Genomic DNA, 12,465 nt, shown 5'->3' with positions numbered 1-12,465 from the left:
AAATTTGAAAGTGAAAAAAGCAAAACCCAGGACTGAGCAATTAGCAGAGGGGTTGGAGGTGAAAGGATACACAGAGAAGGCTGTTTGGAGAGGCCATGAGGGCAGTAAATGTTGTAAATAAGCAGAAGCTCTAATAATGCCAGAGTCATAAAGCAGAAAATGGACATTGGAGAGAAATTCCTACAAAATACCAGAAAGCAAACCGTACCCATGAGACCTAGTTGTAAACCTTTTCTTAATTCCCTGAAATACTCGTTGTTCTCATTCCCTGTCTTTCTTGTTAATTGAGATGACCTGAATTTTTTGCTCAGGACCAACAAAAGGGGGCATGCAGATAGCTTAGGGAGCTTCCAGGTAAAGCTTGGAAATTAACTAAGGAATCTTTATCTTCTGATGGAGGACTCTTGGAATTACATGACTGACAAGAGGTTGAATCATGCAGACTTAACAATAGTCAGTGCGTTCCTGAGGAAAGTTCTGTTTAAATAGCACCTCTTTCCTTGGTGGGGCTGCGGGCAGCTGGAGGTTGGCATGGATGTGACTGCCCACAGCAGCTACAGGAATCTGGAGACGGCAGAGTAACCGATACCTTGCAGGCCTGGGGAAAGGATGCCATCCTAGACACACCCTAGTTGACACTATGAGGCCTAGCTTTCTAGATAAGAGCACATCTTGCAGCCTCTCTTGGTTATCTGAGAGTAAAAGAAAGACTCCAAAATGAAACAGTCTCTTGGAGGCCTTGACACTACAAATTTGCTGCAACATGCGTGGGCTGCCCATTAGGAACTCGTTCTCTCAGGGAAAATCTGTTCTATGATCAGAATCAAGAGGGTAGGAGTGAAATTCCAGTGACCTCATCCAGCCTTGTTTCTGAGGTTGTGGGATGTGGTGGAAAGAGCACTGGGGCGAGAACTGGGAACACGCTTGGAACTGAGAGCGCCTCACTGCACTTCTTGGGCCTTGGCTTCATCACGGTTACACTGGTTTGTGGGATTAGATAAACACTAAGATCCCAGTTCTGAGGTCTCTGATTTGACGCTGACACCTCCACAAGTTTTAGAGTTCTGTTCACTCTCCCTGGCACAAGCTCAGGGCTGGAAAGGAATATTTTTCTGCTAAGAGCTTTGTAATTGCCGGCTTTCATTACTGTACGGTAACTTCCAAGGTTGTAGACAGGTATGTAACTATTGATCCATAGTCAGCTCAGACTCTACAGTATTTTGGCCTAATCAGGTTTGAAAGATACATGAATATGAGAAAGGGTAGAGTTTTCTTTAGTAGGCAACATAAACGGCTGACCATCACACAGGCTAGAAGAGCCGGGGAATTGATTCCCCTCTTGAACCCTCAAGCAAAGTCTGACCAGAGCTGGTATACAACTGCCCCTCAGGTAGGATAATTTAAGGCACATGTCCTGCCCTGGGTCCCAGAGTTTTCCTGGTGAGATATGGCTCCAGCTGCCCACAGTTTAACCACTTCTCTAAACCTGGCCTGCTGAGCCAGGGTCCACCCCCAATCTCCTGCCTGCCCAATATATCTGTATGTGTGAAATCTGAGGGCAGGTTAGTTAGTTTCAGAGAGAGAATGCACATATGCAGAGGCCCAGGGCACAGAAAGAGATGGTGAGTTAGGAACATGGCAAGTAGATCATCGTAACTGGAGCTTAAGGTGGGAAGAAGTGAGAGACGAGATCAGATATGGAAGCAATGGCCAGTTATGCCTAATAAGCCAGACTGAGGGTTTGAATTTTAGTATGTGGTAATGGGGAGTGACTGAAGGCTTTTTAGGAAGGAAATGACATGACCAATTTTCCTTTTTGGAAAACTGCTCTGGCTGCAATGTGGATAAACAAGAGGAAGCAGCAAATGGGAGACAGGAAGACCAGCCCTGAGTCACCTGGAGAAGTTTAGATGAGAGACCCTGGGGTTTTGGATGAGGTGGTGGCAGTGGGAATGGAGAAGAGTAAACTGCTAGTCAAGCTTTCTTGGCACCCCCAAGCAGATACAGGTGGGCTTCCTCTATTCTCTCTTTGAAAACTATTCGTCTCTCTGTGTTTACATTTAACGTGACCAATTATAATTGTTTGCTTGCATGTCTATTTCATCACCAGACAGTAACTTCCTTGAGGTGAATAAATGCTTATTTTCATCTTGTGTCCAGTCTGCCCACTCTCTGCCTGGTACAGAGTAGTTTCCTAGATGTTTGTTGAAGGAGAAATGTGTATCCCTTATACATTCCACCCAATTTTCTAGTTCTACCAGTAGGCAACCGTAAGGAATATATTTAAACCCATTTTGAAAGATACATGCACCCCCTATGTTCATAGCAGCACTATTCACAGTAGCTAAAACATGGAAACAACCTAAACGTCCATTGACAGATGAATGGATAAAGAAGATGTGGTATATATAGACAACGGAATATTACTCAGCCATAAAAAGAATGAAATAATGTCATTTGCAGCAACATGGATGCAACTAGAGATTATCATACTAAGTGAAGTAAGCCAGAAAGAGAAAGACAAATACCATATGTTATCACTTAAATGTGGAATCTAAATATAGCACAAATGAACCTATCTATGAAATGGAAACAAAATCACAGACATGGAAATCAGACTTGTGGTTGCCATTGGGCGGGGTGGGGAGGGTGGGGCTGGGAAAGAGGAATGGATTGGGAGTTTGGGGTTGGTAGATGCAAACTGTTATATTTAGAAAGGATAAACAACAAGGTCCTATTGTATAGCACAGTGAATTATATTCAATCTCCTGGGATAAACCATACCTATTTGCAGGGTAGGAATAGAGACATAGACATAGAGGACGGACATGTAGACAAAGTGGGGGAAGGGGAGGGTGGGACGAGTTGGGAGATTAGGTTTGACATAAGTACACTACCATGTGTAAAAAAGATGGCTAGTGGGAACCTGCTGTATAGCACAGGGAACTCAGCTCTGTGCTCTGTGATGACCTAGGTGGGGATGGAAGAAAGGGGCAGGAGGTCCAAGAGGGAGGGAATACAGGTGTACATATAGCTGATTCACTTCACTGTACAGCAGAAACTAACACAACATTGTAAAGAAATTTTACTCCAATAAAAAAAATGGGACACACTAGCCCCTTTTCAAGTGCCACTACCCACACATTGGAGGTTCAGATAAAAAATAATATCCCAGAGCCCTGAACCAAGATAGCAGAGTAGAAGAATATGCTCTCACTCCCTCTTGTGAGAACACCAGAATCACAACTAGCTGCTGGAAAATCATTGACAGGAGGACACTGGAACTCACTAAAAAAGATACCCCACATCCAAAGATAAAGGAGAAGCCACAGTGAGATGGTAGGAGGGGCTCAATCACAGTAAAATCAAATCCCATAACTGCTGGGTGTGTGACTCACAGACTGGAGAACAGTTATACCACAGAAGTCCACCCACTGGAGTGAAGGTTCTGAGCCCCACATCAGGCTTCTCAACCTGGGGGTCTGGAAACAGGAGGAGGAATTCCTAGAGAATCAGACTTTGAAGGCTAGTGAGATTTGACTGCAGGACTTCAACAGGACTGGGGGAAACAGAGACTTCACTCTTGGAAAGCACACACAAAGCAGTGTGCACGTCGGGACCCAGGGGAAGGAGCAGTGACCCCAGGGGAGACTGAACCAGACCTACCTGCTAGTGTTGGAGGATCTCCTTCAGAGATGGGGGGTGGCTGTGGCTCACTGCAAGGACAAGGACACTGGCAGCAGAAGTTCGGGAAGTACTCCTTAGTGTGAGCCCTCCCCGAGTCAGCATTAGCCCCACCAAAGAGCCCAGGTAGGCTCCAGTGTTGGGTTGCCTCAGGCCAAACAACCAACAGGGAGGGAAGCCAGCCCCACACATCAGCAGTCAAGCAGATTAAAGTTTTACTGTGCTCTGCCCACCAGAGCAACAGTCAGCTCTACCCACCACCAGTCCCTCCCATCAGGAAACTTGCACAAGCCTCTTAGATAGCCACATCCATCAGAGGGCAGAGAGCACAAGCAAGAAGAATTATAATCCTGCAGCCTGTGGAACAAAAACCACATTCACAGAAAGACAGGCAAGAAGAAAAGGCAGAGGGCTAGGTACCAGAAGAAAGAACAAGATACAACCCCAGAAAAACAACTAAATGAAGTGGAGATCGGCAACCTTGAGAAAAAGAATTCAGAATAATGATAGTGAAGATGATCCAGGACCTCAGAAAAAGAATGGAGGCAAAGATCGAGGAGACGAAAAAAATGTTTAACAAAGACAATGAAGAATTAAAGAACAAACAAACAGAGATGAACAATACAATAACTGAAATGAAAACTACACTAGAAGGAATCAATAGTACAATAACTGAGACAGAAGAACGGATAAGTGACCTGGAAGACAGAATGGTGGAATTCATTTCTGTGGAACAGAATAAAGAAAGAAGACTGAAAAGAAATGAAGACAGCCTAAGAGACATCTGGGACAACATTAAACGCAACAACATTCGCATTAGAGGGGTCCCAGAAGGAGAGAGAGAGAAAGGACCCAAGAAAATATTTGAAGAGATTATAGTCAACAACTTCCCTAACATGGGAAAGGAAATAGCCATCCAAGTCCAGGAAGCACAGAGAATCCCATACAGGATAAACCCAAGGAGAAACATGCCGAAAAACAGTAATCAAACTGGCAAAAATTAAAGACAAAAATTATTGAAAGCAGCGAGGGAAAAACAACAAATAACATAGAAGGGAACTCCCATAAGGTTTACAGCTGATTTATCAGCAGAAACGATACAAGCCAGAGGGAGTGGCATGATATACTTAAAGTGATGAAAGGGAAGAACCTACAACCAAGATTACTCTACCCGGCAAGGATCTCATTCAGATTCGATGGAGAAATCAAAAGTTTTACAGACAAGCAAGAGCTAAGAGAATTCAGCACCACCAAACCAGCTCTACAGCAAACGCTAAAAGAACTTTTCTAAGTGGGAAACACAAGAGAAGAAAAGGACCTACAAAAACAAACATATAAAAATTAAGAAAATGGTCATAGGAACATACATATCAATATTTACCTTAACCGTGACTGGATTAAATGCTCCAACCAAAAGACACAGGCTTGCTGAATAGATACAAAAACAAGACCCATATATATGCTGTCTACAAGAGACCCACTTCAGACCTATGGACACATACAGACTGAAAGTGAGGGGATGGAAAAAGATATTCCATGAAAATGGAAATCAAAAGAAAGCTGGAGTAGCAATACTCATATCAGATAAAATAGACTTTAAAATAAAGAATGTTACAACAGACAATGAAGGACACTACATAATGATCAGGAGATCAATCCAAGAAGAAGATATAACAATTATAAATATATATGCACCCAACATAGGAGCACCTCTGTACATAAAGCAACTGCTAACAGCTCTGAAAAAGGAAATCGACAGTAACACAATAATAGTGAGGAACCTTAACACCTCACTTACACCAATGGACAGATCATCCAAAATGAAAATAAATAAGGAAACAGAAGCTTTAAATGACACAATAAACCAGATAGATTTAACTGATATTTACAGGACAATCCATCCAAAAACAGCAGATTACACTTTCTTCTCAAGTGCGCACGGAACATTCTCCAGGATAGATCACATCTTGGGTCACAGATAAAGCCTCAGTAAACTTTATAAAATTGAAATCATATCAAGCATCTTTTCTGACCACAACAATATGAGATTAGAAATGAATTACATGGAAAAAAACACAAACACATGGAGCCTAAACAAAACGTTACTAAATAACCAAGAGATAACTGAAGAAATCAAAGAGGAAATCAAAAACTACTTAGAGACAAATGACAATGAAAACATGATGATCCAAAACCTATGGAATGCAGCAAAAGCAGTTCTAAGAGGGAAGTTAATAGTTATACAAGCCTACCTCAAGAAACAAGAAAAATCTCAAATAAACAATCTAGCATTACACCTAAAGGAACTAGAGAAAGAAAAACAAACAAAACCCAAAGTTAGCAGAAGGAAAGAAATCATAAAGAACAGAGCAGAATTAAATGATATAGAAACAAAGAAAACAATAACAAAGATCAATAAAACTAAAAGCTGGTTCTTTGAGAAGATAAACAAAATTGATAAACCATTAGCCAGGCTCATCAAGAAAATGAGGGAGAGGACTCAAATCAATAAAATTAGAAATGAAAACAGAGAAGTTACAAAAGACACCGCAGGAATACAAAGCATCCTAAGAGACTACCACAAGCAATTCTATGCCAATAAAAAGGGCAACCTAGAAGAAATGGACAAATTTGTAACCTTCCAAGACTGAACCAGGAAGAAATAGAAAATATGAACAGACCAATCACAAGTAATGAAATTGAAACTGTGATTAAAAATCTTCCAACAAACAAAAGTCCAGGACCAGATGGCTTCACAGGTGAATTTTATCAAACATTTAGAGAAGAGCTAACACCGATCCTTCTCAAAATCTTCCAAAAAATAGCGGAGGAAGGAACACTCCCAAACTCATGCTATGAGGCCACCATCACCCTGATACCAAAACTAGACAAAGATACTACAAAAAAAGAGAATTACAGACAAATATCACTGATGAATATACATGCAAAAATCCTCAGCAAAACACTAGCAAACAGAATCCAACAACACATTAAAAGGATCATACACCTTGATCAAGTGAGATTTATCCCAGGGATGAAAGGATTCTTCAATATATGCAAATCAATCAATGTGCTATACCATATTAACAAATTGAAGAATAAAAACCATATGATCATCTCAATAGATGCAGAAAAATCTTTTGAAAATATTCAACACCCATTTATGATAAAAACTCTCCAGAGACTGGGCTTAGAGGGAACCTACCTCAACATAATAAAGGCCATATACAACAAACCCACAGCAAACATCATTCTCAATGGTGAAAAACTGAAAGCATTTCCTCTAAGATCACGAACAACACAAGGATGTCCACTCTTACCACTATTATTCAACATAGTTTTGGAAGTCCTAGCCACGGCAATCAGAGAAGAAAAAGAAATAAAAGGAATACAGATTGGAAAAGAAGAAGTAAAACTGTCACTGTTTGCAGATGACATGACACTATACATAGAGAATCCTAAAGATACCACCACAAAACTATGAGAGCTAATCAGTGAATTTGGTAGAGTTGCAAGATAGAAAATTAGTGCACAGCAATCTCTTGCATTCCTATGCACTAATGATGAAAAATCTGAAAGAGAAATTATGGAAACACTCCCATTTACCACTGCAACAAAAAGAATAAAATACCTAGGAATAAACCTACCTAGGGAGACAAAAGACCTGTATGCAGAAAACTATAAGACACTGATGAAAGAGATTAAAGATGATACCAAAAGATGGAGAGATATACATGTTCTTGGATTGGAAGAATCAATATTCTGAAAATGACTATAATACCCAAAACAATTTACAGATTCAATGCAATCCCTATCAAATTACCAATGGCATTTGTTAAGGAACTAGAACAAAAAGTCTTAAAATTTGGATGGAGCCACAAAAGATCCCGAGTAGCCAAAGCAGTCTTGAGGGAAAAAAATGGAGCGGGAGGAATCAGACTCCCTGACATCAGACTATACTACAAAGCTACAGTAATCAAGACAATATGGTACTGGCACAAAAACAGAAACATAGATCAATGGAACAGGATGGAAAGCCCAGAGATAAACTCACGCACATATGGGCACCTTATCTTTGACAAAGGAGGCAAGAATATAGAGTGGAGTTAAGACCGCCTCTTCAATAAGTGGTGCTGGGAAAACTGGACAGCTACATGTAAAAGAATGAAATCAGAACACTCCCTAACACCATGCAGAAAAGTAAACTCAAAATGGTTAGAGACCTAAATGTAAGACTGGACACTATAAAACTCTTAGAGGAAAACATAGGCAGAACAGTCTTTGACATAAATCACAGCAAGATTTTTTTTGATCCACCTCCTAAAGTAATGGAAATAAAAACAAAAATAAACAAATAGGACCCAATGAAACTTAAAAGCTTTTGCACAGCAAAAGAAACCATAAACAAGACGAGAAGACAACCCTCAGAATGGGAGAAAATATTTGCAAATGAATCATTGGACAAAGAATTAATCTCCAAAATATATAAACAGTCATGCAGCTCAATATTAAAAAAACAAAAAAACAATCCAAAAATGGGCAGAAGACCAAAATAGACATTTCTCCAAAGAAGACATACAGATGGCCAAGAAGCACATGAAAAGCTGCTCAACATCACTAATTATTAGAGAAATGCAAATCAAAACTACAATGAGTTACCACCTCACACCAGTTAGAATGGGCATCATCAGAAAATCTACAAACAACAAATGCTGGACAGGGTGTGGAGAAAAGGGAACCCTCTTGCACTGTTGGTGGGAATGTAAGTTGATACAGCCACTATGGAGAACAGTATGGAGGTTCCTTAAAAAACTAAAAATAAAATTACCATATTATCCACCAATTCCACTACTGGGCATATACCCAAAGAAAACCATAATTCAGAAAGACACATGAACCCCAATGTTCATTGCAGCACTATTTACAATAACCAGGTCATGGAAGCAACCTAAATGCCCATCGACAGATGAATGGATAAAGAAGATGTGGTACATATATATATTGTAATATTACTCAGCCATAAAAAGGAATGAAATTGCGTCATTTGTAGAGACGTGGATGGATCTAGAGACTATCATACAGAGTGAAGTAAGTCAGAAAGAGAAAAATAAATATCATATATTAATGCTTATATATGGAACCTAGAAAAATGGTAGAGATGAACTGGTTTGCAGGGCAGAAATTGAGACACAGATGTAGAGAACAAACGTCTGGACACCAAGGGGGAGACCAGTCGGGGGGTGGTGGTGGTGGTGTGATGAACTGGGAGATTGGGATTGACATGTATACACTGATGTGTATAAAACTGTTGACTAATAAGAACGTGTTGTTTAAAAAAATAAATAAAATTCAAAATTTAAGAAAAAAAACATTATCCCAGAAAGCCCTGTTAGATAAAACTGATGCTTCACATGTTTGTCTATTTCATCAGTGAAGGCAGTGCTCTCTGTGACTGGATTTTTCAAGAAAGTTATTCCAACTTTATGTTAAAAAAAAAAGGAAAATAAAAAATTATAATGAAAAAGAATATTAAAATAGAATGTCTGTATTTGTATAACTGAGTCACTCTGCTGTACAGCAGAGATTGGTACAACATTGTAAATCAACTATACTCTAATTAAAAAAAATTTTTTGTAATAACCCATTTTGTATTTAAAGTCTCTTCAGAGTTCCCCTTTCCTCTTCCAGGTTCAACAACCTAATGCTTTCAATGGTTCAGTGTCTGACTTGGTTGTGAATCCTTCACCATCCTAGATCACCTAATTATGCTAAACTCCTAGGACTGGGCATTGCACTTCTGGAAACTGTCCATGTGCTGCCTGCATGATCATTTTCTCCAAGGGCCAAGCTAGAGACTAAAGTGAAAATGAAGTGAACTTCCCCAGGGAAGTGCTCCCCATGGAAGTGAACAATTTCCCCATGTATTCTACAATACTGTCCTTCATGTAAAGATTGGGGAGGGGTGGGGAGACTGTAGAGGAAGGATCAGATGGGCAAGAGTGGATCTAGCCCCTAGCAAAGAGGACAAGGACAAACAGCCAGTTGAAATAAGAACCCCAGGGGGTCTGTGTTGCAGTTCATCCCTTTGCGGCCAAAGCACAAAGCATCAACTTCAAGCCCACTCACAAGTTACCAACCCTCTCTTTCCTACAAAACTAAAGTATTTAACACTCCTTGTCATTTTCTTTTAGATATACATGTACAAGCACATACTTTTGACAGGAGAAAGAGAGAGACGGCAATATTGAAGAAGAGAAGTTCCATTGTTCTGTTGCTTCTAAAGTAAATGATGGAAAATTATAAGCTAATTTACATATGGGAGATTAGCAGAGTATCCCTTTATTCCTATTAATATATTTTCTCTTCCTAATTATAAAGATTTGAATCTTTTTAAAACAACTTTATACAAAACATTTGTGTGGATATAAGAACTGCATGTTAAATGCTAATTCTGGATGAGTTATTTGCATAATCTCCCAAAGGAGCTAAATTGCTTGTATTTAATAATAAATAGAGAGTTTAAAAGGATTGTGGATATCTTGAGAGAATGTGAAACAGAGAAAAAATTTGCTTCTATTTTAAGATATGGACTGTTTTTTACCACTTTGAATTTAAAACTACTTGCCGCCCTCTAGGGAAAACTTGTCTTAACTTTTCAATAAGCTTAATATTTCAAGGCTCCGACAACATAGCAATTCAAATACATTGAAGGTGAAGGACTAATATGTTTTAAAATGAACATGGATAATTTTCAAAAGATAATAAACTGCATCTAAAATAGTTCTACATTTGGAAAGTGGAGACTTTTGAAGACTGTAGATTCTGTGTATGACAAGAAAATGGAGAGAATTGTAGAAGTTATCCAGAGAATTCAGGGAGAATCAAAATTCATGAAGAAAGAAAAGATGGGAGACTTTTCTTTAAAGAATGTGATTTGACAGTGTTATGACCCAGCAGTTGTTATTTCTGCAGGTGAGCAGGAAAAACATGTTAGCAGGTAAAACACATGAAATAACAGATGCTAAATATATCTAATTTTGATTTGATGTTTATGCTTTTTGAAGTCAAGAACCAGTCTCGGTGGCATTCAATACAGCAGACCATTCATCTTTCTCCTTCTCCTCCTCTCCTCAACTCTTTGTTTTCTTGGTTTTCCTTCTGTCTCTTTGCCAATTCCTCTTCGGACTCTTTTGCAGATGCCTCTCTCTCTCTTTGACCTCTCATTCAGTCCTAAACCCTCTTTCCTTTTCTCTTATACCCCTCTCTCTTGGTGATCTTTTCAGTTTCCATGGCTTTCAATTCTATATCTATGCCTCAAATACCAAATTTACATCCTAAAACCTGTCCTCTGAGTCCTGGTTTACAGATGCTTGTCAGTCTCCTCGTTCAGATGTCTGCCCGCATCTCAAATGCAGCAAATCAGTTTAAAACTACACTCTCGATGTGGCCCACCACCCATGTCTCCTCAGTCTTCTCCACTTCAGCAACTAGCACCACATCCACCCAGTCTAGCTGCTTGATATCAACACACTTTCTCTGTCATTTCATTGAAAAAGCATGTCAAGTCCTTTCACTGGTCTTCATTTTCACCACTGTCACCATAGTCTAAGTCACCATCTCACGTAGACTATTTTGTTGGCTTCTCTGCTGGTTACTGACACTCATGTCTCCTCCAACCTGTTTTTTCTCCAACCAGCTTTTCCCACAACAACAACAAAAAGTAATCATTATATGTCATTAATTATTACCAGCTGCCTTTCCTTAGAATTAACAAGCAGATTCTATAGCTACTGTAAAATAGCTACTCGGGGTTGCCACAAGTCTGACCTAGTCTATGAACATGTCACTTTTCTATTAAAACCCTGTCAGTGGCTTCCTATTACATAAGAATAAAATATAAACTCCTGACAATGGTGTTATATGCCGAATGTTTGTATCCCCCCAAAATTCATATGTTGAAATCCTAACCCCTAACATGATGGTGTTAGGAGGTGGGGACTTTGGGAGGTAATTAGGTCATGAGGTTGGAACCCTCATGAATGGGATTAGAGCCCTTCTAAAAGAGACCCCAAAAGCTTCCTCAACCCCTTCTGTCATGTGGAGACACAGCGAGAAGATGGCCATTTGTCATTCAAGAAGCTGACCCTCACCAGACACTAAACCTTCTGGCACCTTGATCTTGGTCTTCCCAGCCTCCAGAACCATGAGAAATAAATGTTTGTTGTTTAAGCCACCCAGTCTATGGTATTCTGTTATAGCAGCCCAAATGGACTAAGACAAATGGTCTACAAAGATCCCATGTGATCTAGCCCTTGCCTATCTGACGAAATTCATCTCCTGCCCATCTACCTTTCTCACTTTCCTCCACCCACACTGACCTTTCAACCCCTCAGATGTTCTGTGTTTTTTCCAGTCTCAGAGACTTTACACATGCTGTTCCTTTACTGAGAATAGCCTGTCCCCTACTTTTTATGTAACTGACACTTTCAATTCTCAGCTTAAATGGCACTCCCTCAAAGGTCTTCCCTGCCTACCAGTCCTGAGTAAGCCCTTCTCTACAATGTACCGTGTATCACTCTACCCTCTTTGTTTCTTTCAAAGCACTGATCATAAATTGTATTTTATATTTTTTTATTTACTTGTGCATTGACATCCTCTTCTACTAGACTGCTAATACCCTAAGGACAGGGATTGTACATGTTTTATTATCTAAAGAGCTTAGTACAGTACCTGTCACAACCTAGGCCTTCAATAAATATTTGTAGAATGAGTGAAGAGTAA

The sequence above is a fragment of the Stenella coeruleoalba genome, assembly GCF_951394435.1.
Source record: "Stenella coeruleoalba genome assembly, chromosome: 18".
NCBI classification, from domain to species: domain Eukaryota; kingdom Metazoa; phylum Chordata; class Mammalia; order Artiodactyla; family Delphinidae; genus Stenella; species Stenella coeruleoalba.
This window is presented reverse-complemented; position numbering follows the sequence as displayed.